Source organism: Ursus americanus, chromosome 9 (assembly GCF_024610735.1).
Source record: "Ursus americanus isolate L20-20 chromosome 9, mUrsAme1.1.p, whole genome shotgun sequence".
NCBI classification, from domain to species: Eukaryota; Metazoa; Chordata; class Mammalia; order Carnivora; family Ursidae; genus Ursus; species Ursus americanus.
In genome coordinates this window covers 212,108-239,740 of record NC_142135.1, presented here as the reverse complement: position 1 = coordinate 239,740, position 27,633 = coordinate 212,108, and the positions used below count along the sequence as shown (strand labels likewise).

The following is a 27,633-nucleotide window of genomic DNA, read 5'->3' as shown; positions in this document are numbered from 1 at the left end:
CCATTTAAAGTGTACACTCTATCTACTGATATTAACATATTCACAAACATGCACAGCCTTCTCCACAGGCAATTACAGGATACTTTCTTTACCCCTCAAATAACCCCATGTCTCTTATCCGTAACTCCAGGCTCTGGCAACCACTAATCTACTTTCTACCTACGGATTTGCCTATTCTGGACATTTCATACAAATGAAAATATACAACATGTGGACTTCTGTGTCTGACTTCTTTCACTGAACACAATGTTTAGAGATCCATCCATGCTGTAGTGTGAATCAGTACTTCATTTCTTTTTATTGCCAACTAATCCGTTGCATGGAGAGACCATATTTTGTTTGTGCTCATGTGTTGATGGACACGTGGGTTGTTTCCAACTTTGGCTATCATCAATAGTGGCTGCTGTGGACATCCATACAGGTGCTTGTGTGCAGGGTTCTCCTAGTCACTCTCACCCATAAGAACACACGAAAAATGAGCCAATTTCCAATGGAGAAACTCATTTAATCTGATCATACCATATTATTTAAGGTATCGATAACTGGGAGAAATAAATGACCAAAGGAAGTGCAGAGTTAATGACCTGAAGAAGCAAGAGCAAAGCCTGATCTAATGGAATAAACAGTGATTAAAGAAAGAAGTGCTATTTCTGGGGATAGGTCCTACAGGCATATTCTCACATTACGAAACTCTGTACCTGCAAACTGATTTGTCACTGCACAAAATGCGGTATTCAGCAGTAGGGGCTAGTCAAATAGATCACAGCACCTCTGTGTAGCCAAAGACAAATGCAGCCATGAAAAGGAATGAACCGGGAAATGTACTGATGTGGGATGACTTCCCAAAAATATTTAGTTTAAAAAAGGCAAGGTTCAGGAACTTTTTGAAAAGGGTAGGAAAAAAAGAATTTGCTTTTATAAGTCCAAAGTATCTCCAGAAGGAAGGGGACCAGGCTCCTGGGGTTAAAAACAGGACGATTTTCTAACTGCGAATGTGAATATGCTATCTATTCCAAAAGAAAATGTTTTAACCTTTTAGGAAGCAAAAATAAAGAGAATCTATGAGAATAAAAAACTTATACTTAAGAAAGCAAGAGACGAGAGGCCCTGGATAGTTGTAAGCCGCCAAAATGGAGGAAACAAAGAAGGAGCTGCTCCCGCTGCTGTGTTAACCCTCCTCTGGGGTGAAACCTACCCAAATCCACCATCTCTACTGAGGTCAATGCCCTAAGAAAATGTTGCAAAGAGATACTGAGAATACAAAGGTCTCTCCTGCCCTCAAAGACATCCCAGTGCAGAGGGGAGACAACTCTCATTTGTGCAGTGACCAAAGGCGCGGCTCAGAACACCATGGGGCGCAGAAGGAGAAGCTGCTGTATGATGGGAGGGATCAGGACAGGCTCCTCCTGGGCAAGCCCCATTGAGGGTCAAAGGAGATGAAGGGGCCGCTCAAGCTTTGCTTGTTTTGATGGGGATAGGGGAATGTGGAGCAGGGCTTGGGCTTTGTAGCACTGGTTAGTGTCACTGGACAGCAGAGTGCGAGTCACACACACAGGAAAGAACAGTCTAAGGGGCATGTGAGGCCAGGGAGGAGTGCAGGGCAGGGGGGCAAGCAGCTGGACACGCTCTGGGCCTGCTCTTCAGCCTGGGAGACTGGCCGCGGGGCTGTCTGGGATACCACAAGATGCTGAGCAGTGTTCCTAGCCTGCACACATGCAGTGCCAGTAGCACCCATCCCCAAGTTGGAACAACCAAAAACTTCTCCAGATAAATCCCCTCTGAGTGGGAACCAATCCTCTGCACTACACCACCTGAGCCGCCACGTGGAGGACAGAAGAGAGGGAGGGCACCCAGAAGGCACAGCCATAACGCAAAGGGCACAGGCCCTGGACGATGCATCTGAGGAAGGATAAATCTGGTAACTACTCAGGAGGTACGTGAGTAGGACCCACAGCGAAGAGATGTAGTTGGGGGAGAACCTAAGACACCAAGCTCTTCCAGGTAGCAACCAACCAGATGATGGTCCCAAAGCACCCAAGAGCAGAGGTCAGAAGTAGAGAAGGCAGGGTCTGAGAAGCCTAAAAGGCTTTTGCATCCGGAGGCTGGCTCCAACTCTGAGGCTGAGGGGAGAAGTCTGGCTGGGACCACTGGCCTGGGTGAGACCACCCAGACAGAGCATGAAGCAAGCTCTTTTTTCCTCGGGGGGGGGGAAGCCATTCCAGCACACACGCAGGAGAAAGGCTGGGATGGACATTTTAAAATCTATCTTTAGATATTTTAAATTTTGCTCACATAAGCTGTTTCATCACCATCTGTTCTGAACATTAAACCTTCTCACCCTAAACCCCACAAATGCCCAAAGACTCTACTTTAAAGGGAAAGGATTCCCCCTCCCCACCAAGTCTTAGTGTCACAGATTTAAAGGAGATGAGATGTAGTTATCTAGGGTAGTCTAAGATACTCTCCCTAGATCTGAGAAAGAGAATCATCTGCTTTGCTCTGAAGTTAAATCTTATTTCTTCCCGGGGCGCCTGGGTGGCGCAGTCGTTAAGCGTCTGCCTTTGGCTCAGGGCGTGATCCCGCCGTTCTGGGATCCAGCCCCACATTAGGCTCCTCTGCTAGAAGCCTGCTTCTTCCTCTCCCACTCCCCCTGCTTGTGTTCCCTCTCTCGCTGGCTGTCTCTGTCAAATAAATAAAATCTTTAAAAAAAAAATTATTTCTTCCCACACTTAGCAAAACAGCAAGTTACGGAACTGGTAATGCCAAATTCTCACTCTGTTGCTTATGTCCTCACTGTCATTTAAGTTTGTTAATAAGTTATCTTTACTATTTCAAGGATAACACTGTTAAGTGAAGTATAACAACAATAGCTTCAGTGGTTAAATTCGGAGAATTTCCCAAGAACTGCTCGAAATCTCATTGCTGTCTGCAACAACGCTACCAACCCCCAAGGACAATAAGTACTACAGGATTTCAGAGGGGCTCGTTAGCAGCTTTCTTCTTCTAAACAAATTTTATACAACAACTTATATATTACAAATCCATAACAGTTGATATATAATGTATCTAAGTACATAAGATCGGTTCCTCATTTACCTTTATAAAGACTTGGTTTTCCATATATGATCCCAGCTTGCTTGTGTAAGAAAAGAGAGTCAAACGCTTTAAGTTAATGTAAAACCAAGACGGTGACGTTAGCAGACAACTGAAGATCCAGCAGCCAAGCAGCAGGGCCCTGGAAACCAGACCCCGCAGTGATAACCCCAACACTTACATGGCACCTGACACAAAGTGTGTGAGTGTTCATTCACTGAGTCCTCACAACCTACCCTAGGAAGCCAATATCATTTGTGTTCCCATTTTACAGATGAGAAACCAAAGGAACAGAGTACAAAGCCAGTAAACAGAGGAGTCAGGACTCAAAGGCAGGCAGTCTGGCTCCAGAACCCGCCCTCTTCTCCACTCTGTTCTCCAGCTTCTTGGCAAGACAGCTGACTAGACAAAGTGCGGGCAGAGAGACCGACTGGCCTCTGTTCATTCAGCGAGCAAGCCTTTGAGGGTCATCAAGTCTGCGCCCAGGACGCTTTATGAAATGAGTCTCCTTGTTTTACAGTCACACCTCCTATCAAATCTCCTTCCCCTCCCCCAGCGAGGAGAAACACACCTAGCTCATTGTGAAAGGGGAGCCGCTGACCGGGAACCACCTGCTGTTTACAGAGGCACCCTGGACCCAAAGGGTTTAATTCCTCTCACTGGCTTCAAAGACAAATCTCCTATTGTCTACACCAGAAGAGGAACACGAAGCCTTGCAACTGTAGGTTTCTGCAGAGGTCACTGGAGGTTTGGCTAAACCCTACGACACGGAACGGAGGCGGGGGGAGGGCGCTGCATTTTTGCTGTTGAAGGTTGCGCAGCGCCCACAGCAGCTGCTGGTGGGAGCAGCATGTAACACACCCACAGCTGCCGCGGCCTCGCAGCCCGTTGCACGTTTTAAAATAAAAGACGTCCTGACCCCCAAGATGCACAGCCTGCCTCCCTCGCTGCCCTCGGCACGGAACACTGCCTCCACCCACACCACTCCCGCAACCGGGAAGCAACAGAGGGAATTCCAGCTCCCGCAGGGCTGCGCCCCAGAGCGCCCCGGCCCGCCGTGCTGCAGAAGCCAGGTCCGCGAGGCCCTGCGGCCACGGCCCCGCACCCAGAGACGCGCGTCCCGACTCCCTGCGCCGGGACAAAGCGCCCCCGCACCCCGCCCCGACCGAGCCCTGCAAACCGCGCCGACGCCCCACACTCAGGCCCTTGCACTCCACTCACGCCCGCCCTCGGGCCGGGCACACTCACACTCACCCATGGTCGGGGGACACTCACGCTCACCCTCAGCCGGGCATACTCACAGTCACCCTCCGGCCAGATACACTCACACCCACATTCACCCATGACCAGGCACACTCATACACTCACCGATGGCCGGGCACACTCGCACTCACGCCCACCCTCGGGCCAGGCACATTCACACCCACCTCACACCCTGCCCCCGCGCGGCCTTGGCCCCTAGCACCTCGCGCCCCGTGCCCCCGCCCAGTCCGGCCCGGCACACCCACGCGTCCTCCGCTCCCCGCCCCCGCTGCGGCCCCGTCCGCCCCCTCGGTTCCCGCGGGCCTGGATCTTCGCACGGCCGGGCCGGGGACCTCCTCGAGGCCGGGCAGGGGCCGCAGAGCCGGCCTCTCCGCCATCTTCCTGGCCCGCGCCGCCCACCGCCCACCGCCCGCGCTCTCACCGGCCGGCTGCTCGCGGGCCGCGCCGCCACCGCCCCTCATCTCGGCTCGCGCTCCGCGCCCGAGCTCTCTGCGGCTCTCCCGCCGCCGCCGCCGCCGCCGCAACAGCCCTCTCGGTCCGCGTCCTGCGCCGCTGCAGCCGCCAGCCCAGTGCGCCGCAGCCGCGCGTCCTCCCGTCACCAGCGCAACCCCCCGCCTCCGGCCCCGCCCCCGCCCTTCCCCGCTCCCGCCGCCAGGGGGCGCCGCCACGAACCCGGTGCGCGTGCGCAGGCGTGCGGCATGCCGGGAGCCGGAATCCAGCCGAGAGCGCGCGCGGCCTGCCGGGAGCCGGGAGCGCGGTCCTGGGGGCTCCGCCCACAAGGCGAGCGCGGGGCCGCGCGCGGTCTCTGAGAGCCCCGTGGGGTGGGGCCCGCCGGGCGAGGCGTCCACTCCTCAGGTGACGCCGAAGCTCTCCTCCGCGTCCCTCGGTCCGCACCCTTGTGGACCTTTCCTCTCCGGTCGCTGTGGAGTTTCTCCATTGCCCTTCGGTGGCGCAGTTATCGTTTCGGACGTCTCAGTGTGGATTTGGTGTAATTTACCTCCTGAAATCATATATCCGACCCCTGAATCTCAGATTTCCCTTTTCCTGGATTCTGGGAAATTATCAGCCATTATCTCTGAAAACATTGGTTCTCCATTCTCGTAGTCTCTCTCGTCATTTGTTAAACAGGTTGGACGGCCTGTGTTTCCCATCGTTTTGCAGTCATTCTTCACTCCCGGTAACGTACAGCCTCATCTCTACCAGCGCTCTCTCCCGCAGCTTCTAATGCGTCTAGCTTGTTCGTCACGCTTTTAAAAATCATTATTACCTACCTCCATTTCTAAAAGTTGTATTTGACTTGCATTTGGAAGCTGAACAGCCTGAAACTCTCCCACAACAGAACACAGAAGCCCACACCACCCAGTCTGTGGCCACACCCTGCATCCCGCTCTCAAGAAACCGCAAAGGGCTGGAAGCTCACTTTCCGAAGCCGTCAGCGGGGTTCCTTCCTGTCCCGCCGCTCACGGCGCGCCCCACGGCTCGCATGCTTCTCTTCGGGAGCACCCGGCCGCGGACTAGCTCACCACGCGCACACCTCCCATGCGGACCATCCTCACACTGCACACCCATACGCGGGGACAAGTGGTCTCTGCTACTTTGTTTCTAGCTCCCTCTCCGCCGTAGGCACCTGAGAAAACCCACCCCGGATGGACCCAGCCATTCCCCATCACGACCACTGCAGAAACATCACACAACCAGGCTGGCTGGCTTCACCTGAAACTTAAAACGAGTACTTCACACCTCCTTGCAATCTTGGGATTTTCTCCAGTAGGGTAAGTCTCTCACTCTCCAATGACCATCACAATTTCTCAGGCCTCTCTAGTTGAGCCACCCAGGTGAGACCAAAACTCTTCTTATCACCAGACTCAAAGGGCCACCCACATCCATCCCCTGCTCTTCACCTTCCCTCCTGGTGATGTACAAGCATTATTTCCCGGCTCCTACCTAAGACAGTCCCTCCCCTGGTGAACTGGACCCACTCCCTCTTGAATTCCCAAGGATTCTGCTATCTACTGTCCTAATCATCTGTTTGTCTTTCTCTATTTAACTGTTTCCATGAGCATACAAATACACTCTGATCGTTTTCACTACAAACAAAACAAAACAAAAGACTCCTTTAACTCCACATCCCCCCCTCAGGCTCCCTGGTGACTGTGCTGCTCAGACATCCCCTTCTCTTCTCACCCTCCAATTCCATGGAACACATCCCTGTTTAGGTCACTGGTTGCTAACTCCAGTGTACTTTTTCCTGTTGTCATCTGGTTGCCCTGTCAGGATCATCCAACATGTTGAGTCTGAGTTGCTTTTATTGATGGGAGCACTGGACGTCCAAGTTTTGGGCTCAGAGGATGTGACTTTGTGTGTCATCTGCATGTAACACAATAGGATGTTAGTATTTTAGCTAAAGACAGCAGATAATACATGTCCACATATCCTAGAAAGATGCAAACACCTATTTTCAGGGCTTCTGGGAGGTGGCCAAAGACTGCTCCATAATCCTTTGCCCTTCACCATTCTCGGTAACTGTAAACTGGGAAGTGAAAGGGTGAATGAAGGTTTCCCAGAAAAAGATGTAGACCTAGTAGTGTGTTTCCATTCTCCATCCCCACCTCCTGCCAAACATGGGTGAAAGTATTTATATAATGGATAAAATTAAAGTATGGAAAAATATATGTTAGTGGGAGAAATGATCCCAAATAAAACCAAGGTGGAAATTTAACATCAGGTGAAACAATTGAAGTGCAAATCATTACCAAGGCAAAATGAAAATTATGTTCTGTTAAGTAAGAGATTACAAATAATTAACAATATTGTTAACTTTAAAAATAAAACTGCCAGTTATTTTGCCAGCAAAAATAGGTTTATTTAGTAACAGCAGAGAACTGTAATTCAGATTAAGCAAGCTAAAGCAAAACTATAGGCAAGTCCGCAGAGCAAAGGAGAGCAAAGCTCTTTTATAGAGGAAAGGGTGTAGAAAGTCATATCTACTTGCAAGGTACAATCTCTTTTCTGTTGGGTCTCCAAAAGGCCGCGAGGAGTGGTGAGCTCCCTCTGCTGGCCTCCCAAAGCCATCTTAACAGAGTTTCCTTTATTCAGTTTCACAATGTATGCAGTTGACCCCCAAACAACAGGGGCTTGAACTGTGTGGGTCTACTTATACGCGGATTTTTTTTCAATAGATGTATTAGAAAATTTTTTGGAGATTTGTGACAATTTGAAAAAACTTGGCAGACAAACTGTAGCCTAGAAATATCAAAAAAATTTAAATGTTAGGTATATCAAGAATGTATAAAATATATGTAAGTACTAGTCTATTTTATCATTTGCTATCATAAAATACACACAAATCTACTTTAAAAAGTTAAAATTTGTCAAAACTTATGCACACAACTATTCACAGACCGTACATGGTGCCATCCGCAGTCAGGAGAAGTCTAAGTGACCTAAATCGTAACTGCATAAAACTACTGCAGTACTGATAAAAAGAAAGCTACAGGCCCAAAAGGACATATTCGGCCGAGTCCCCAACTAGGGCTTAATACCTAACCTAATTGCATTATCACCCTGCCCCAGAAATGTAGTCTTGGTCAGAAATTTTCCGGTCAGTACCAATAATGTAATCTTACATGGGTCTTTCCATCCCCCAAAGGAAGATGAGATAATCCACATACCAACTTTTTGTCCCCAAGTGAAGGTGACCTAACCTAAAATAATACTTTTTTTCTGTTCATGACTTCCCTGTTCTGCTTTCAAAAACCTTTCCCTTTCTGTAACCCTTTGGAGCTCCCCTCTACTTGCTACATGCTTGATTCACAAATCACCTAATAAAGCCAATTAGATCTTCAAATTTACTTGGTTGAATTTTATTTTATTTATTTTTTTTTAAGATTTTATTTATTTATTTGACAGAGACAGCCAGCGAGAGAGGGAACACAAGCAGGGGGAGTGGGAGAGGAAGAAGCAGGCTCCCAGCGGAGGAGCCTGATGTGGGGCTTGATCCCAGAACGCCGGGATCACGCCGAAGGCAGTTGCTTAACCGCTGTGCCACCCAGGTGCCCCAAATTTTATTTTTTAACAGTACCTACTATACTACTCGGATAAATACTGGCCACCTCCTATTCCTATTGTGGTGAGCTCGTGTTTCAAGGACCCACTGAAAACACCATGTGACATTAATCACTCTATATCAGCATATCGTCTCTCCAGTAAATGTATCACAATAAGAACTGATCTCTCGTGGTTCTCATGTATTGTTCATTGTATTTAGTGCAACATTATAAACCTTCAATAACACTATGGGACCCGTACGAACTGCCACTAATGATGCCGAATGTGCACCCAAGAAGGAGAAAAAAATCATGATGTTACAAGAAAAAGTTGAAATGCTCAATATGTACTGTAGATTGAGGTCTGCAGCTGCACTTGCCCACCATTTCAAGATAAATGAGTCCAGCATAAGGACCACATTAAAAAGAGAAAAGGGGGGCGCCTGGCTGGCCCAGTCAGTACAGCATGTGACTCTTGATCTCAGGGCTGTGCGTTCAAGCCCCACACTGGACATAGAGCTTACTTTAGAGAGAGAGAGAAGGAAATTCATGGAGCTGTTGCTGCAACTATAACAGGAGGAGTGACAATCTTGCAATTTTTGCAAAATACCTTTTTAAAATCTCATATTGAAAATGCAGCTTTTATGTGGGTGCAAGATTGCTATAAGGCATACCTATAGACTGATACGATTTGAGAAAAAGCTGCATCACTCTATGACAACTTAACGTAAAAGAAGCTGAAGGATCTAAAGCTGGAGAATTTAATGCCAGCAAAGGATGGTTTGACAATTTTAGAAAGAGGTTTGGCGTAAAAAATGTCAAGATAAGAGGAGAAACAGCTTCTGCAGAAGCAAGCAGCAGATGAGCTCTTAGATGCCATCAAGAAAATCACTGAGAGCGGCGCGTGAGTGGCTCAGTCGGTTGAGCGTCTGCCTTTGGGCTCAGGTCACCATCCCAGGGGCCTGGGATTGAGCCCCAAATCAGGCTCTCTCTCCCTGTGCTGCTCCCCTTGCTTGCACTTTCTTTCTCTCTGTCAAATAAACAAATAAAAATCTTTAAAAGCAATCATTGAGAAAGGATATCTGCCTGAACAGGTTTTTCATGCAGATGAAAGTGTCTTATCCTGGGGGGACAAATGCCACAAAGAACATTTATTGGTAAGGAAGAGAAGCGAGCACCAGGGTTTAAGGCAGGAAGGGAAAGGCTAACTCCACTGCTTTGTGCAAATCCAGTCTCGTTTAAGATCAGGACTGTCCTTACCTATAAAGCTCTAACTCCCAAGCATTGAGGGGAAAAGATAATCACCAGCTGCTAGTCTTTTGGTTGTACAAGAAGGCTAGTTGAGAACCCATTTTCTGGATTGTTTCCACCAATGCTTGTCTGTGAAGTCAGGAAATACCTTTCCAGTAAGCGACTGCTTTTTTTTTTTTTTTTTAATAGGCTGTGGAATCCAGTGTATGGCCTCAACTCAGAACCCTGAGATCAAGATCTAAGCTGAGATCAAGAGCTGGATGTTTAACCAACTGAGCCACCCAGGTGCCCCAAGCAACTACCTTTTAAAGTCCTTTTCATATTGGACCATGCCCCTGGCCACCCAGATCCCCATGAGTTCAGCACTGAAGGCATCAAAGTGCTCTACTTGCCCCCAAACAGTGTCTCTAGCATAGCCTCTAGATCAGGGGGTCATGAGGACCTTTAAGGCTCACTATACATGGTACTCTAGGGAAAGGCTTGTCAGCACTATGGAAGAGAACCCCAGTATGAACTCAACGTGAAAACCTGGAAGGATTATACCACAGAAGATGCATCATTGTTATAGAAAAGGCTGTGAAAACCATCAAGCTCCAAACGATAAATTCTTTCTGAAGAAAACTATCCACATGTTGTGCATGACCTCACAGGGTTTACAACAGAGCCAGTCAAGGAAACCATGAGACTGTGCTGTAGCGAATAAGGTGAGGGGTGAAGGGCTTCAAGATATGCATCTCGCAGAAATTCAAAAGCTAACAGACACCGCACCAGAGGAACTGACAGAAGACGACGTGGTGGAGGTGAGTGCTTCTGAACCGGTGCCAGATGATGAGGAAGAGGGTGTACGAGCAGCAGAGCAGACTGATACCGGCGATCTAACAGAGGGTTCTGATCGTGCAAGACTGCCTTTGGCTTCTTTTACAGCACGGACGCTTCTGTGACACGGGCACTGAAATTAAACAGTGGAGGAGAGACTGGCACTTACACAAGACACTTCAGAGAAATGAAAAAGCCAAAAAGTCAGACGGAAATGATGACGTATTTCTGGAGGGTTCCACTGAGTGTGCCTCCCTCCCCTGCCTCCCCGTCTACTTCCTCCACCTCTGCCACCTGAGACAGAATGCCAAGCCTTCTGCTTCCCCTCCTTCTCAGCCCACCCAACGTGAAGTCAAGGAAGATGAAGAATTTGGGGATGATGTGCTTCCACTTAATAGTAACTCATCATCACGCAGCATGGTTAGCAGACTTGCCTGCTGTGCACGTGTGTGTCCTCGTGAAAACCTAACAACTGAACGGCGAGAGCTGCATGGGACGTGTTGTGTCATCATCATCATCAACCAGGTATTCATCAGGCGGAACATCGTGGGCAAGACTCGCGTGGAAGCAGACAGCCAACCCTTACAGAGGCATAAGGTGAGTGATACTTAATATAAAATTAATGTGTCAGCTTTCTGTTTTATAACATCGTTTTCAAAGAACTGCTCTCTCCCCTCGTTGGAGAAAGTGCGCATCAGCCTATCATCACAGGTAAGTGGGTTTTTTTTAAGTAACAGTTTCCAATACTGTATTATGAATATGCCTATAACACTATATGCCACACATATTTTATGACAATTCACTTATTGGTGTATAGACTAAGCTAATGTGAAGTAACCATACCAGTTATACTAGGCAACCATAAAGCAATCACATTGCTGCTTCATTATCAGTGCATAGATTGTTAAACCTGTAAATAAATACGAATTTTTCACATTATCTTTTCATTTTTGTTGTCTAGTATTAGTAATACCTATAATATCTACAGTGTTTTGTATCATATAAGAAATATTGATGTGGGTACTGACAGACGATTCATCTTGCTACTGGACAATGTAAACACAGTATCAATACAGTACAGTAACGTAATTTTCTCTTCCTTAGGATTTTTTCTTTTTAAAATTAACATAGTGTTATATTATTTTCAGGTGTCCAATATAGTAACCTGACAACTCTAGACATTACTCATTGCTCAACAAGATGAGTGTACTCTTAATCCCCTTTATCGATTTAATCCATCTCCCCACCACCTCCCCTCTGGCAACCACCAGCTCCTTCTCTGTATTTCAGAGTCTGTTTTTTGTCTTATTTTGCTTTGTTTGCTCATTTGTTTTGTTTCTTAAATTCCACATGTAAGTGAAATTATATAGTATCTGTCTTTCTCTGACTGATATTTCACTTAGAATTATACCCTCTAGGTCTATCCATGTTGTTGCAAATGGCAACATGGCTAAGTAATATTTCATTGTGTATATACTCCACATCTTCTTTATCCACTTATCTATTGATGGGCACTTGGGCTGCTTCCATATCTTGGCTATTGTAAATAATGCTGCAATAAACATAGGGGTGAATATATCTTTTCAAATTAGTGTTTTTGTTTTCTTTGGGTGAATACCCAGTAGTGAAATTACTGGATCAAATGGCAATTCTATTTTTAATTTTTTGAGGCACCTCCACACTGTTTTCCAGAGTGGCTGCACCAACTTACATTCCGCCAACAGTGCACAGGGTTCCTTTTCTCCCACATCCTCGCCAACACTTATTGGGTTTTTTTCTTGTGATTTTAGCCATTCTGACAGGTGAAAGGTGGCATTTCATTGTCATTTTGATTTGCATTCCCCTGATGATTAGTGATGTTAAGCATCTTTTCATGTGTCTATTGGCTATCTGTATGTCTTCTTTAGAAAATTGTCTGTTCAGGTCCTCTGCCCATTTTTTAACTGCATTATTTGGGGGGGGGTGGTGTTGAACTAAGTTTTTAAAATATATTTTGGATAATAACCCCTTACCAGATAGAGCATTTGCAAATATCTTCTCCCGTTCAGTAGGTTGCCTTTTTGTTTTGCTGATGGTTTCCTTCACTGAGCAAAAGTTTTTGATTTTGGTGTAATCTCAGTAGTTTAACCTTATGATTTTCTTAATGACATTTTATTTTCTCTAGCTTACTTTATTGTAAGAATACAGAAAATAATAATATATAACATACAAAATATGTGTTAATTGATTGTTTCTGTTATAGGTAAGGCTTACAGTCAACAGCAGGCCATTAGTAGTTAAGCTCCTAGGGAGTCAAAAGTTGTATGTGGATCTCCAAGTGCATGGGAAGTTGGTGCCCCAAGCCCTGTGCTGTTCAAGGGTCAGCTGTATAAACAGAACTCTGCATTGTGTTTACATTTGCAACATGCCTCCCATCCTTTCACGCATTCGTGCAACAAATGGTTTGTGTATGCCACCTGTGTACAGGCATTCTTTTAGGTGTTGGGGTGGAGAGCAAGCAAAGCCAAGTCCTTGTCTTTGTGGTATTTGCATTTGGGTTTGGGAGAACATTCCAGTTTTCAAAGGAATTCTCTGTCCCTACCTGATCTGCTGTCATGTATTTATTTGCTTATTGTCAGTCTCCTCATTAGAATGTCGGTTCCAGGGGACAAGGTCTTCAGCCATCACCAAATCCCCGCACTGGAGCAGCGCCTGGCATGTGGAAGGCCCTCCGCGAACATCTGTGGAAACGCATCCGCGAGCTTCTTTGGAGTCAGCACCTGCTTTGTGCAATGTCACTGAGACGCTGCAGAGACCGGTACGAGAAAGCACCGGCCCTCGGATTCTCAGGTCCAGCTAGGAGGATGGGCACAAACAACTAACTGATTCGAGATAAAATGGAATAAAGTCTTCAACAGAAGGGATAAAGCTCTGATCAGGCTGACGTACAAGCTGCATGAAAACTTGATTTGGCTTAGTCATAAGAGTAACTACTTTCTTTCTCCTTTCACAAGGAAGCTTTAACTTTTTACTCTTTGTTTCAGATTCTCAGGTCAAGACAAAGCACAAACAGTCAACTCCAAAGGAGAAATCTTCTGAAGAAGAATTATAAGAAGTAACTCACAAAAATTTTTAATGGTAAATCCAGAGGTGTTTGAGTTTCAACAACCTTGTGGGGCTGAGATGAGAGCAGAACACTTGTGGGAAAAAAATCACAGTAAAGGCCAGGAGGAAGCCATTTCCCCAAAGGAGAGGTTCTGGGCAAGTGTTCAGCTTCCTTCTCAAAAGTAATAGACCAGGGGAACCTGGGTGGCTCAGTCACTTGAGTGTCTGCCTTCAGCTCAGGTCATGATCCCAGGGGCCTGGGATGGAGTCCCGCATCAGGCTTCCTGCTCTGTGGGGAGTCTGCTTCTCCCTCCGCCCCTTCCCCTGCTCGTGCTCCCTCTTCCTTTGTCTCTCTCTCTCAAATAAATAAAATCTTTAAAAAACCCAAACAAACAAAAAACCAAAAACTAATAGACCAGAGAAATGCCAGGAACGTAGGAAATTTGGGGAAAATTTGACTCTAGGCACAAACCTGTTGCACCTCAGAGGGACCCAGCAGGAGCGCGAGCTGGTCAATAGAGGATACATGGCAGATGCTTTCCATGTGATTCAATCCAGAACGCACACCAAACAGGTCCCAGTGGGTTAGGGCTCAGTGGATGTAATCTGTGCGGGAAGTCTTGCAGCAAGTACTCACATCCTGCTCAGCACCAGAAAATTCGTACGAGGAAGAAGCCTACCTGTGTATGGAGTATGGGGAAAATTAATCAAGACTCAATCTGCATACAACATCAGAAAATTCACAGTGAAGAGAAACTGTAATCAACGTGACAAGGGGTTTAGAGAGACAGCAAAGCTTGTTAAACATCAGAGAATTCGTACAAGAGAGAACACTTGAATGTAAAGAGTGTGGGAAAAGCTTCAGTCAGCCACCACACTCGATTCACCATCAGAGTATATATTCTGAAGGGAAGCCCTGTAAGTGTGATAGGTGTGTTTGGTCAGACATACTGGTCAATCATCAAAGAACACACTGGAGAGAACCCTTGTGTGTACCAAGCGCAGGAAAGGCTTTGTTCAGATGTCACACTTGATTCAGCAGCACACAACACACTCTGGAGAGAAGTGAATGTAGTGAATGTGGGAAATCCTTCAGTCAGAGCTCAGTACTTCTTAGATATCAGGTCATTCATACCATGGAGAATACATGTGAATTCAGTAAATGTGTCAAGCTCTCAGTGTGAGTTGGCTTCAGGCACTACCACATGATTCCCTCCTAGAGGGAAACACTTCACACAGGAAGAAGACACATCCAGGAATACAACAAAGGTGGGAAAGCCTTTCACTGTTGCTTGTTATACAACATCTGAGAGTTCCTATTGGAGAGAACTCTGTGGATGTAATGAATGCCGGCAAAGCATTTACTTGGAACTCACACCTTATTTGCAATCAGATACTTCACAGAGGATGTGATGGATAGGAGGGGCTTTTCTTGTCTTTGTTTTGTTTTCAAGAGAGGTTTGGTGTTGTGGGCAGAAGGTGAAACTCTGGGCGCCCACCATTGCCAGTCACTCCCTTTGAACAAACTGCCCAACAATTCTCATCCATGGAGGGCAATGCTCTATAAGTGGCCTGTTGCCTTTAGACCAGGGTGTGGGATGGAGAAAAGGATAGCCTTATTCCCATGTTAACCTTAAAAATAAAACTGCCAGTTATTTTACCAGCGAAAATGGGTTTATTCGGGAGCAGCAGGGAATTGCAACCTGGAACAAGCGAGCTCTGGCAAATCCACAGGCAGGTCTGCAGAGCAAAGGAGAGCAGAGCTCTTTTGCAGAGGAAAGGGGGAGCTGGGTGCTGCTGTCAGTTAGAAGTCCGGGAGTAAACTGGGAGCTGGAAGTGTACTGGCTTGTCCTCCTTGGCTCCACTGCTGCCAGGGGAGCAGGAAACCTTCCTCCTGCCCGGGCAGGGGCAGTAAAGTGGTAGCTGAAGCAGTAGCCACTTGGAAGGTCCCTGTTGGGTGTGTAATTGACAGGAGCGCTCCCCCTGCTGGCCCCCGGACTCCATTCTAAGTGAGGTTTCCTTTTACTAATTTTCACACCATCTATAGGGGAGGCTAGTGATCTATGATGTGGTTAATCCCAAAGAGCGGAATACAATGTGCAGAGAAAAGCAGGCAGAGAAACAAGTCTCCAAGTGGATTCATAGAAAAGGGCAAAATTGCTAGAGTTAGTGTTGGGTCCCTGGAGCTGCTTTTTCATCCTGAATAATGATGAGCAATGACTCAGGGTCTTCATGAAACCTACATGAGGACTGGGACAGTTTCCTACATTTCTATACCAAGTTTCTTAAACCTCGAAGCATGTAGAACGGGTGTCAACCCCACCTCCATGTAGCACCTGAGTTTTCATCAGAGTGAACCAATGGAAGTACGGGCCACAGTGAACACTTCATTCTAAATCAAGCCTCCCAAAATAAGCTCAATTAAACGATATATACAATAAGGTCATTAAAGTACTTCAAACTATAGATATAACTAAACAGTTGGTTGTTTGTACAACATGATCGTTGAAATGTTTCCGACTTTTTCTGCAATGAGTTTGCTCCCAGAACACAGGCATCATGAAAACCACTCTTAAATCCAAGCCAAAATGGGAAAAGAAAAGACTCCTATCAAAATTGTTGTCTTTGCATATGTAGCTTTAGGCAAGTCCACTGCTCTTGGCCACCTGATTTACAAATGTGATCTGATCAACAAAAGAACCATCAAAAATCTGAGTCTGCTGAGATGGGAAGGGGCTGAGGATGCCTGGGTCTCAGACAAACTGAAGGCTGAATGAGAGTGTGGTATCACCATGGATATCTCCCTCTGGAAACTTGAGACCAGGAAGTATTACATGACCATCACTGATCGCCCAGGACAGAGACTTTACCAAAAACATGATTTCAGGCACATCTCAGGCTGACTGTGCTTCCTGACTGTGGCTGCTGCTGGTGATGAATTTGAAACAGGTATCTCCAAGAATGGGCAGACCTATGAGCATGTCCTTCTGGTTTAGACGCAGGGTATGAAACAACTAATTGTTGCTGTTTACGTAATGGATTTCGCTGAGCCACCCTACAGCCAGAAGAGATAGAAAGTCACCTATAAAAATGGCAATGCCAGTGGAACCACATTGCTTGAAGCTCAGGGCTGCATCTACCACCACCTTGTCCAACCGGCAAGCCCTGTGTCTGCCCCTCCAGGATGTTAAAAAATTGGTGTATTGGTACTCTCCCTGTGAGTTGAGTGGAGACTGGTGTTCTCAAACCTGGCATGGTGGCGACCTTTTCTCCAGTCAATGTTATGACTGAAGTTAAGTCTGTGGAATTGCACCATGAGGCTTTGAGTGAAGCTCTTCCTGCGGACAGTGTGGGCTTCCATGTCAAGAACCTGCGTCCCAAAGATGTTCACCGTGGCAGTATGGCTGGGGACAGCTGACATGATCCACCCATGGAGGCAGCAGGCTTCATGGCTCAGGTAGTAATCGTGAAACCATCTGGGCCAAATCAGTGCTGCCGATGCACTTTGCAGGGTTGTCACAGAGATCACTGCCTGCGGGTTTGCTGAGTTGAAGAAGATGGATCACCATCTGGGAAAAAGCTGGAAGATTACTCCAAATTCTTGAAATCTGCCGATGCTGCCATCACTGATATGGTTCCTGGAAACCCCTGTGTGTTGAGAACTTCTCTATCCTGCTCCAGGTTGTTTTGCCATTCTTGACATGAAACAGACAGTTGCTTTGGGTGTCATCAAAGCAGTGGACAAGAAGGCTGCTGGAGCTGGCAAGGTCACCCAGTCTTCTCAGAAAGCAGAGTAGGCTAAAGAAATATTGTCCCTAATACCTGCAAATCCATCCTTAACCACAGGTGGAAGAACATCTCAGAACTGCCACAATTGGCCATTTAAGTTGAATAGTAAAAGACTGGTTCATAATTACAATGATTCATAAAACCTTAAGAAGGAAAGGAGAATGTTTTGTGGATCTTTTTTTTTTTCAGTACTTTTTAGTTGAAACAACTTGACCAAAAATCTGTCACAGAATTTTGAGACCCATTAAGACAAAGTTTAATGAGAGAAAAAATAGTTTCTTTTTTTGTTGTTGTTTATATATCTATTTATTTAAGTAATCTCTACCCCCACCATGGGGCTTGAACTCACGACCCCAAAATCAAGTGTCGCATGCTCTTCCAACTGAGCCAGCCAGGTGCCCTGAGAAAAAGTAGTTTCAGATTAGATTTCCTCCTTTAGGCCCAATCCTAGGAGAAAGGAGGAAAGCCTTTGGAGAGGCACCTGGCTGTTGCGTGTGCCCAGCCCTCCTTCGCCACCAGACAGTGGCACAGACTGACCCAAGTGCGCCTGTCTTCTGGGGCCTCCTCTTGAGGAGCCCAATGAGAGCAAACAGGCCCACATCACACGTGCTCAAGGGCTCCACGCGCCCAGTCCTTGGTGGAAAGAGCAAGCTGTTGCCTTACACTTGTCAAAAAGGAAGGAGGTGGGGGGATTTCTGAGTCTTGCCCTCAATTCCAGGCTCCTCACAGGGAAAGGAGAAGTAGATGTTGTCACAAACAGGCACTTCCTTAGGTCGCTGATGGAGGGCTTGCTTTCTCCCCACCATCTGTCCTGCTGTGTGTACCACAGGAGCACGGTGGGAATAGTGGCTGTAGTCAGGAAGGCTTGATGAGGAAGAACTGGAACAAGGCTTTGAAGAAGGATGATGGCATAAGAAGGCAGAAGTAGCACAAGAAAAGAAAGAATCCTGTTTTCCCAGATGCTGGCAAGATGGGAATGTGACTGGGAAGTGGGGCAGGGCCTGGCCTTTCAGGCTCTCCTGGAGAGTGTGGATTCAGTCCTAGAAGCTGGGGAGCCTTGGGATGTCTTTGAGAAGGAGGGAGGCATTGCCCACAGAGGATTTCAGAGTTCATATTCAGGCTGCATAGGAATGTGGGGTGTGAAGGCGTCTTGGGAGGTACTCTGTGTGGCTCATCTCACCTGCCACCCAAGCGTAATATGGAGGCTTACTCAGAGATTGTAAATCAATTTCCTGATTACCCAAACCTCATGCTCTGTTTCCTTCTCGTGGGACTTGAGAGTAAAGATCTCATCCAGGTTGTGGCTGAGTGGGGTCTATGTCTGGTCAGGAGCATGGAAAGCCAGTAGGGAGGCCATCCAGAGACATGCTCACCAGCCCAGGTCGGCTCCTCAGCTTTGAAGACTGGTTCATTCCTGTGCTGAGACGCCTCCTATATTCCAGGAAGTAGACGTAGAAGAGCAGAGAACTAGGACACAAATGTGGGTCCTGCTGGAGCCTGTCGGGTGTCAGCAGCACCAGTGTTGCCACTAGGATTGCACCCTTCTTTGTACACAAGGTTCCAGGGAAGCAGGGAGTCAGAACTTGGCAAGTGGGTCTTAGGGTTCAACTCTCAGTGGCTCTGAGCATGGACAGTGCGGCTTCATCTCCACAATAAGGATCAAGTCACATGTGTAGTCACTGCTGTTACTGCCCAGCCACAGCTGCCCTGGGACAGAGCTTGGATGGTGTCTGCCCATGTCTGGCTCTTTATGTGTCCCTTTTCTTTTCTCTGAGGTGTGGAATCTAAGCTGCATATAGGTTTCCTCAGACTTTCTCTGATGAGTGATCAGGCTTCCACTTACTAAAGTAAAATTACATTCTCTTGTCCTCTTGGGCAATAAGTTTAGGGTTGAAGAAGGTTTAGAGTGACTCCAAACTATTTAGTAACACACCCGCTATCTCTTGTTCTGTCCGCACAGATGACCAACTATACCCATTATGAAAGTCTGGGGCTTTGGGGGGTGGACAGACAGATGTGGGTTCACTTATATAATCACAGATCATTTGTGTAACCCCTCAACCTCAGTCTTCTTACCTGTAAATGGTGATGTTAATACCTGCCTGGCACCACCTGGCACTTAGCAGGTGCTCAGTGGGTGGCCGATACTGTCGTCATCGTCAGTGCATTTTACCAGGTTAAGGCCCACAGGGAAACAAACCTTTGTGAGTTCTGAGTGCTGAGGAGATAGCATTTCCTTAAGTCAGTGATGAGACCCAGGCTCTGACATGTAGCTTCTGAGCTCATGCTGTGGGTTTCATCTTCTACCACAGCCATGCAGAACCCCTCAAAAGATGCCTACTTTATCTGCCAGAAGTAAAGTTCTGTTTTCTCCTTCTCCACGGATCCCACTAGTCCTCAGCAACATTAGGGTCCTGATGGCCTCCCCCCCATGAGGGTCTCTACAGAACCAGCTCCATGGGCTCTAAGGCCCTTACCACTGAGGACCACCCCAACAGTTCTCAGACCCCAAGATGGCACCTTCTTCAACTGCTCAGACCTTAAGAAGCCACAGGGGCACAAGGGCCTCTTCCCATTCAACAGTCTTTTTGGGTGACCTGTGTGTTCCAGTGGTATCAGAGGCGTCAATACCCACCCCCCACATTTATGCCCACAACCCAGATTCTCCTGCCTACCGCAGATCGCGTCTCCGTGTTTGCGGGTGAGCTCCAGGCATTGCACACTCGGAGCTGGGTTCCTCGCCTGCCCCTCCCCGACGGCTCTTCTTCTCAGGACCCTGGTGGGCCGAGTCGCTCAAGTCAGAAAATCTGAGGACTTGTTACCTGAGCCTTCCTCTGCCATCTGCCTCACCAACAACCTCGGGGCTCTTTCCCTGCAACCTCCGCCGTCCTCCCACCTTTCCTGTCCCCTGCTTCCACCGCCTGCCGGGCCCTGGCCACCCAATCCGATCTCGTCACATACCGGGGGGCACCCCCAGTCCCAGCACCGGTACCAGCCACCCCACGTCAGCCACTCCCATCCCACCGGGCTGAGCCCCCCACCTTCGGGAGCGCCAAGCCTCCACGACGTTGTAACAGGTGCAGGGATTTACGATCCGCGGGGAAGGGACGCGGCTGTTTTGTCACCGCTGTATCTACGACCGGCCTGGCAAAGAAGGGCCTCTCCGCAATTCCTGCGTCAAGGACCGAAGAGAGGAAAGACAGGAGGTGCCACCTGGGACCCGCCCCGCCTTCTCTGTCCCCAGCGCAGCGGCGGAGCAACCACAGAATCCGACGTCTTCCCGAAGTCCTAGAGCGGCCCCAGCGCGCGTGCGCAGACCCCGCCCCGGAGCCACTTCCGCCGGCGCCGGAGGACCAGCCGACCCCGGGCGGCGAGCGGGCAGAGTCCGCGGCCGGCGCCGGTCCTTGGCGGGGTTGCTGCGCGCTGCTGGCCGTCGCTGGCGCCGTGGCGGACTCGAGCAGCGGTTGCGGGCATCCCCGAGGGCAGCTGCGGGGAGCGGGAGCACGCCGGCGGGCCGGAGCGTGAAGATGGAAAGGGTGGAGCGGGGGCTGCAGCCACATGCATCCTCCCGGGGAGTCTCTCAGAGCCTTAGTCTGGGTTTGAGGGTTTTGTTTCTCTAGGCTTGAGTTTTTCCAAAGCCGCCGCCCCAGTTTACATTCCCGCCCTGCATCCACCCTTACAGGCGGCAGTATGAGGTCTTCTTGACCGTAGGTTCCGTAGAAGGCTCGAAAAGAGGGCTTTTGTTTCGTGGCCTTCCTGCGTTTGACCTCTCCTGCGTTTCTCCTGTGAGGCAGAGTCCGTTTCCATTCTTGGCTTGGAAGGATCTCATCCAGGGGTTTTGCTACCAGAGGGAGATTGAGCGCTGTGGGAATGCGAGTCTCGGTGCTCGGATTCCCTACGAAAGGATCCGCGCTCGAGTAGAGACAGCCAGAAGGAAGGCAGCAAGCAGCACGCAGTTTATGAAGGACAATACGCTCTCAAGGTGGGAGAACGGCCCGCCCAGAGGGGGCAACCTCACTGGATTAGGGGTGTGTAATAGATTGTGGGTCATAGCGAGGGTGGGCTCCGACCGAGGTGGTTTCTAATCATCTAAGGGACTCCTCTCACCCGTCAGATGAGTTTTTGGCCCTACGGGGTTCTCCAAGGCTCATGGCCATCTTCCCCCTGGGTGGGATGGAGGCTGTCAAAACCGCAGTGTAAATATAAAGACTCTGCGTTTTTGTAGGACATGGGCTGGGAAGGAGAGTGCGCGCTCTACACCTGCTGTTATTGGTCTGATAGCTGGCGGCGGGGCGGGGGGGGATCACAAAAACCACTGTTTACCACCGCCCTTGCCTCGGGCTCCTATGTAGCTAACTGCCTACTCTGTCATTTTCAATATCTCCAAACGCTTGTTTGCAGGTATTTACCTCAGTTTTCGGTTGGAGCTTTCTGCTTCCTTTGAACTCTAGTCACCTTGGCTTCCATGGACTCCCAGCCCAGCATCTCTGAGCAAACAGAGATAGTTTACCTAGCTTACCTTTTATACAGAGGGTTTAGCCCTCTGGGGTCCAGCTCTGGACAGGGGCTTAGGATCCTGCTATCATCCTGGAATCACCCAGGCGTCATCTGTTGTCGCCACAGAGGCTGTAAATAGGCAAAGGCCCCCAGAGCTGCCATAGCTCAGTTACTAACTTGAAACTTTGATTTTCATTTCACTCTTCATTTTTAGCACCTGAGATGTTCCTTCATTCCCTTGTTGCTTAACCATGAATTTTCCTTGATTCCACAGTAAGCAAGGGCAGCAAGTTATAGCCACATGTGAGCCCTGATTGCACTAATGCTTCCTCCAGGTACACACATGAGATGTACGCTTTTTAAGGGGATTGTCATGGGGGCGCCGGGGTGGCTCAGTTGCTTAAGCATCCGACTCTTGATTTTGGCTCAAGTCATGATCTCAGGGTCGTGAGATCAAGCCCTGTCTTGGGCTCTGCGCTGGGTGTGGAGCCTGCCTAGGATGTTCCCTCTCCCTCTGTACCATCCCCTGCACACGCTCTGTCTCAAAAAAAAAAAAAAAAAAAAAAAAGGGGATCGTCACTGTGGGACCCTCCAGTAGTTTAGGAGGAACAGGGTTGTCATTCCCAGTGTGCCTTGTAAACAAGACACAGGGGGAAATGTACTGCGTCATACTGCTCACCATGCACATATGGCCTTCAAGTGACAGTGTACTTTCACGACACTGTTTTTCCTTCTTCCCTCTCTTTTTTCCCAAACATATCTGAAGCTCCTATCTCACATGCTAGAAATATAAAAGTGCATAAGACAAAACCTCTGACAGCAAAGAGCTCCAGGTGGAATGCAGGAGAACCAGGCAGGAGTAAAATAAAACATGAGTTGGGACGTGATGTGGGTATGAAGGTTGTGCTGTGGGATACGAAAGTAGGAGAGGTGCTTTTTCTGAAGGGTACACACCAAGTGGAACAAGTACAGGAGTCCGCCCTGTCCATGGGTAATATGTTCTAAGACTTCCCATGATGCCTGAAGCCAGAGAGTGTCAACTTAACTTGTAAGTCAGGCATAGTCAGAGATAAACAACAGTAATAATAAAATAGAACAGTTATAACACTATTTTGTAATAAAAGTTCTGTGCATGTGCTCTCTTTAAATATCTTGTACTGTACTCACCCTTGTGATGATGTGAGGTGATAAAATGCCTGCATGATGAGATGGAGTTGGGTGAATGATGTGACAAAGCGACGTCCTACTACCGACCCGACAGTACATCAGGAGGAACATCTGCTTCCAGACCAGGGTTGACTGTGGGTGACCGAAACTGCAGGAAGCAAAACCATGGGTCGTGGGCACACACACACACTCTCTCCTGTATTTTTATCCCCATTTTAGAGATCGGAAAGACCCAGTAAGACGAAATGCTTTACCCAAGTTCACAGGGTAAGCCTAAGGCAGAAGGGAACTAGCACACAGGCCTTCAGATGGATCATGCAGACCCTTCCACACAGACCACACACACTAGGGCTGGTCAAGCCCACACTTAGAAGTTCTGTACCTAAGAATTTTAATAATATAACGGGAGAGACAGAACATGAGCAGGTGGAGTAGAACAAGCAATCACACAACAAATGTTAAACCAAATGCAGAAGTGGCCCGAAATTTCTAAGAAAAAACTGCAAGGGTAGGAGCAGAATTTAACTGAGGAGGACCCTTGAAGGGGTGGTACTTGAGTTGCTTCTGGAGAGAACGAAGAGTAGATTAGAAAAAAGATTCCTCCAGGTAGAGTCTCAGAATTGAAAGTTGGGATGTCAGAGTGGTCAGACTGTAGAGATTAAGTAGTCCAGTGTTTTTCAAACTTCCAGTGGAAGTTTAAATAAAAGCCCATTACTCAAATCACAGTCAGTAGGGAAATGCAGATTAAAACTATGGATACCACTATGTCCTCACTTATAAAACTTAATACCAAGTTCTGGTCAGGATTCAAAGCAAGTAAACTCGCATATGTTGCCAGTGGAAATTTAAGATGGTACAAACACTTGGAAAAACAGCTTAGCAGTTGCTTCAAAAGCTGAACATGAGCTTACTGTATAACCCACAATCTCCCTTCTAGCTATTTACCTAAGAGAACTGAAAAGTAGGTTCACAAAACATCCTATCTTCAGTGTTTACAGCAGCTTTATTCATTTCCCCAAACTGGAAACAAGCCAAATACCCTTCAGTGAGTGAATGGGAAAACAAATCGCTCTATCCACACCACAGAAGGCTGCTCAACAGGGAGAGGATAAACTATTGATACACACAGCACGCTTGATGAATCTCTGATACACTGATAAGTGAAAGAATCCAGACTCAAAAGTCTACACACAAAATGATTATGAAATTGCGAAGGTATAGGGACAGAAAACAAACCAGTGTCTTCAGGGGCTGAGGGTGAGGAGGGGCTGCTTACAGGAAGTTGGTAGTGACGGGCATGTTCCAGATCTCAATTGTGGTGGTGGGTATGTGACTGTATGTTTTTGTCAGAACTCATAGGACTATATACCAAAAAGAGTGAATTTTATTGTATGTAATTATTCTTGAGTAAAAATGACTTACCAATAATTACAGTTTCAGAAGTAGGTTACTTGGCAGACTCCTGCCTTGATGGCCCCTGAGATACCTCCCTGGCCAAACTACAGAGCTATTTAGGATGAAAAAAAAATAAATTTTTGTTTTACAAACATGAACACTGGGGCCCCAAGTTTGGCAGGGGCTCCCACTGCAGTGACTCTGGACTGGTGGGGAAGACAGGCCAGACCAGCTTGATGGTGAATAAGGCTTGAATATGCCCAGTGGGCAAGGTTCTCTGCACATATGGGGAGGCAGTCGTGTAGGACTGAAATTAGGTAATCTCAATTTCAAGCCTGGGTTTAGGACTGCAAAGATGAGATTAAATGGACCACGTAGGGGTGGACAGAGAACAGGGCGAGCTCACTTTTCATGCTTCCATTCACTCATCTTGAGTGCATGGTAGCGATTAGAGTGCAAGGTCACCTTCCAGCACAGTGGAAACTTACGCAGAGACAACCATATTTTCCATAATAAATTCTATGTTTAAGTCCAAGTTTAATGACTTGATAGTCAACAGAACTGTTTATTTGGCATTGCTAGTAATATTTAGACCCTGTTTGATTGTCATTATGTCATCCTATCCAACAAAAAATGAACAATTACATTAAAAATGTCTCTCTTTACAATTAGATTATTACACTCATGCGGAATTTAAGAAAAAAACAGAATCATAGGGAAAGGGAGGGAAAAATAAAACAAGATGAAATCAGAGAGGGAGACAAACCATGAGAGACTTTTTATTTTCCTAAAGATTTTATTTATTAATTTGAGAGACTAAGAGAAAGAGCATGAGCGGGGGCGGGGGCAGAGAGAGAGGGAGAAGCAGACTCCCCATGGAGGAGGGACCCCGATGTGGGGCTTGATCCCAGGACTCTGGCGTCATGACCTGAGCTGAAGGCAGATGATTAATGGACTGAGCCACCCAGGCGCCCCAAGAGAGACTCTTAATCATAGGAAACAAAGTGAGGATTGCTGGAGAGATGGGGGAATGGGGCAACTGGGTGCTGGGCATTAGGAGGGCACATGATGGAATGAGCACTGGGTGTTACACGCAGCTGAGGAGCCACTGACCTCTACCTCTGAAACTAAGAATACACTCTATGTTAATTAATTGAATAGAAAAATTCATCTTTTATCCTCATTTGGTAAACCTCAGAGAAGATCTCGCAGGCGCCCCCCTTCCTTGCCCTGTTCCCTCCATCACCCTACCCCACTCCCAAGCTGAAATTAAATGCAGGCTTCTTTATGCTTCCATAACGTTTTGTTCACGTAGTCACCACATCTCTTACATCATAATTGCATATATGTCTGGTTTCCCCACTGGATAGCAAGTTCACTGAGATCAGAGAATAGGGTTATTCTACTTTTTTCTCTCCAGTGTGCCTTGAAATAAATGTCTCTTGAATTAAATCAAATTGAAGACAATAAAAGTACTGAAAATTTGAAAAAAAAGTCTTTCTTTAAAAATCTTTTTGATGTGAATAAAGTATCTTTCAGATTCACCATTTACAGGAGGTTTCTCTCCTACATGAGTTCACTGATGCAGTTTGAGTTGTGAGCTCTGGCTGAATGTTTGCCCACATGCCAGGCAATAATCAGGTCTCTCACCAGGATGAGTTACCTAAGGTTCAGTAAGGGTTGAACCCAAACTGAGGGTTTTTCCACATTCGTGACAGGGCTTTTCTCCAGCACAAATTTTCTGGTGTTCAGTGGGATGTGAGGTGGGACTGAAAGGTTTTCCACATTTACTACACCCAAAGGGTTTCTCACCAGTAACTTGTCCAGTGTAGAACAAGGTTTGAACCGCAGCTGAAGGCTGCCATGCCCATGCCACACAGACAGCATTTCTCTCCAGTGTGAATCTGTCCATGTGGCCTAAGGCTGGAGCCGTGAGCAAAGGCTGGACTACATTTTCTGCGTTCATGAGGATTCTCTCCAGCATGAATTCTCTGATGCTGAGCGAGGGTTGACCTCTGGCTGAAGGCTTTCCCACAATCACCACATCCATAGGCTTTTTTTCTCCAGTGTGAACTCTGGTATAGGGCAAGTTGTGAACTCTGACAGAAAACTTTCCCACATTCAATGCACTGATAGGGTTTCTCCCCAGTGTGACTTCTTTGATGCTAAGTGAGTGTTGGCCTCCAACTACAGGCTTTGCCACTCATTACAAATATAAGGTTTTTCTCCAGTGTGAATCCTTACATGTTCAGTAAGGTGAGTTACAGCCAAGGGCTCTGCTGCACTCATTACATTCACAGGGCTTCTCTCTGGCATGAACCCTGTGATGGAGGAAAAGGCTTGAGCTCTGACTGAAGGCCTTCCCACACTAATTACATTCATGGGGTCTCTCACCAGTGTGAATTCTCTGATGTTGTGTTAATTGTGGGCTCTGGCTGAAGGCTTTTTCACTTTCATGACATTTGTAAGGTTTCTCTCCTGTGTGAATTATATGATGTTGACCAAGGTTTGAACTTCCACTGAAAGCCTTCCCATGTTCACTACACCCAAAAGATTTTTCTCGCATTTGAATTCTCTGATGCAGAAGGAGATGGGAAGTAAGACAAAAAGTTTTCCCACATTCATTACATTTAAATGGTTTCTTTCCATTGTGAGCTCCATGGTGCAGAATAAGGCTTGGGCGTGCCCACATTGACCACATTCATAAGGCTTTTCCCCATTGTGACTTCTCTGATGTCTAGTTAGGTCTGAATTATATTTGAAGGTTTTGCTCCACATATTATATTTAAAGGCTCTCTCTCCTGTTATTTCCTTGAAGTCTAAAAACGTTTTGGTTTAGATTCAAGTTTCTATCAAATGCACCACACTCCTGGGTTTTTTTCTCCTGGAGATCTTCTGTACACATGACAATTTTTTCCCTAAGAACTAACTCTCTTGTGAAGATGGGGTTTCTTCAAATCTGCCCGACAGAACTGTCCTGGTATTCTAGACTACTCTCATAGTCCCAAACTTCTTGAAACTCGAATGCCTGTGGATTACCCCTTGAGCGTCTTCTTGATATCAGTTCTGGGGCTTTTACTTCGGATATTTCTGGTGTAGAATGAATAGTTCCTTCTCACTCCCAATCTCAGAATCTGCTACACAAAACATAAGGGAATTACTAGAGAAAACCATCCATCAGGGATAACATCCATAATGTATTAAAAGCTCCTATAAATTGTTATGCAAAAGG

General features: G+C 47.2%; 1 protein-coding gene and 2 long non-coding RNA genes across 7 annotated transcripts in view; 1 reads left to right on the top strand and 2 right to left on the bottom strand.

Moving 5' to 3' along the window:
• ARHGAP39 (Rho GTPase activating protein 39) overlaps positions 1-4,928 on the bottom strand; it is a 102,367-nt gene extending 97,439 nt beyond the window's left edge. For both annotated transcript variants that reach the window (XM_045777314.2, XM_045777315.2), the window contains exon 1: positions 4,778-4,928. The gene's annotated coding sequence lies outside the window, so the exon portion shown is untranslated. The remainder of the gene's footprint in view (positions 1-4,777) is intronic.
• Positions 4,929-5,079: 151 nt separating this feature from the next.
• On the top strand, positions 5,080-13,631 carry LOC123779374 (uncharacterized). Of its 2 annotated transcripts, none has more exons than XR_006776185.2 (4): positions 5,080-6,128; positions 9,843-11,066; positions 13,088-13,266; positions 13,493-13,631. It is a non-coding gene; the product is annotated as an uncharacterized LOC123779374 (long non-coding RNA). The 2 variants fall into 2 exon arrangements; XR_006776184.2 differs by having other exon boundaries at positions 5,081-6,128; positions 13,114-13,266.
• Positions 10,469-20,623, bottom strand: LOC148109394 (uncharacterized). Of its 3 annotated transcripts, none has more exons than XR_015725666.1 (3): positions 20,384-20,623; positions 10,904-20,118; positions 10,469-10,602 (listed from the first exon to the last, which is right to left on the bottom strand). It is a non-coding gene; the product is annotated as an uncharacterized LOC148109394 (long non-coding RNA). The 3 variants fall into 3 exon arrangements; XR_015725667.1 differs by lacking the exon at positions 10,469-10,602 and having other exon boundaries at positions 10,930-11,050; positions 13,051-20,118; XR_015725665.1 differs by lacking the exon at positions 10,469-10,602 and having other exon boundaries at positions 12,037-14,233; positions 20,018-20,118.
• Positions 20,624-27,633: the final 7,010 nt, after the last annotated feature.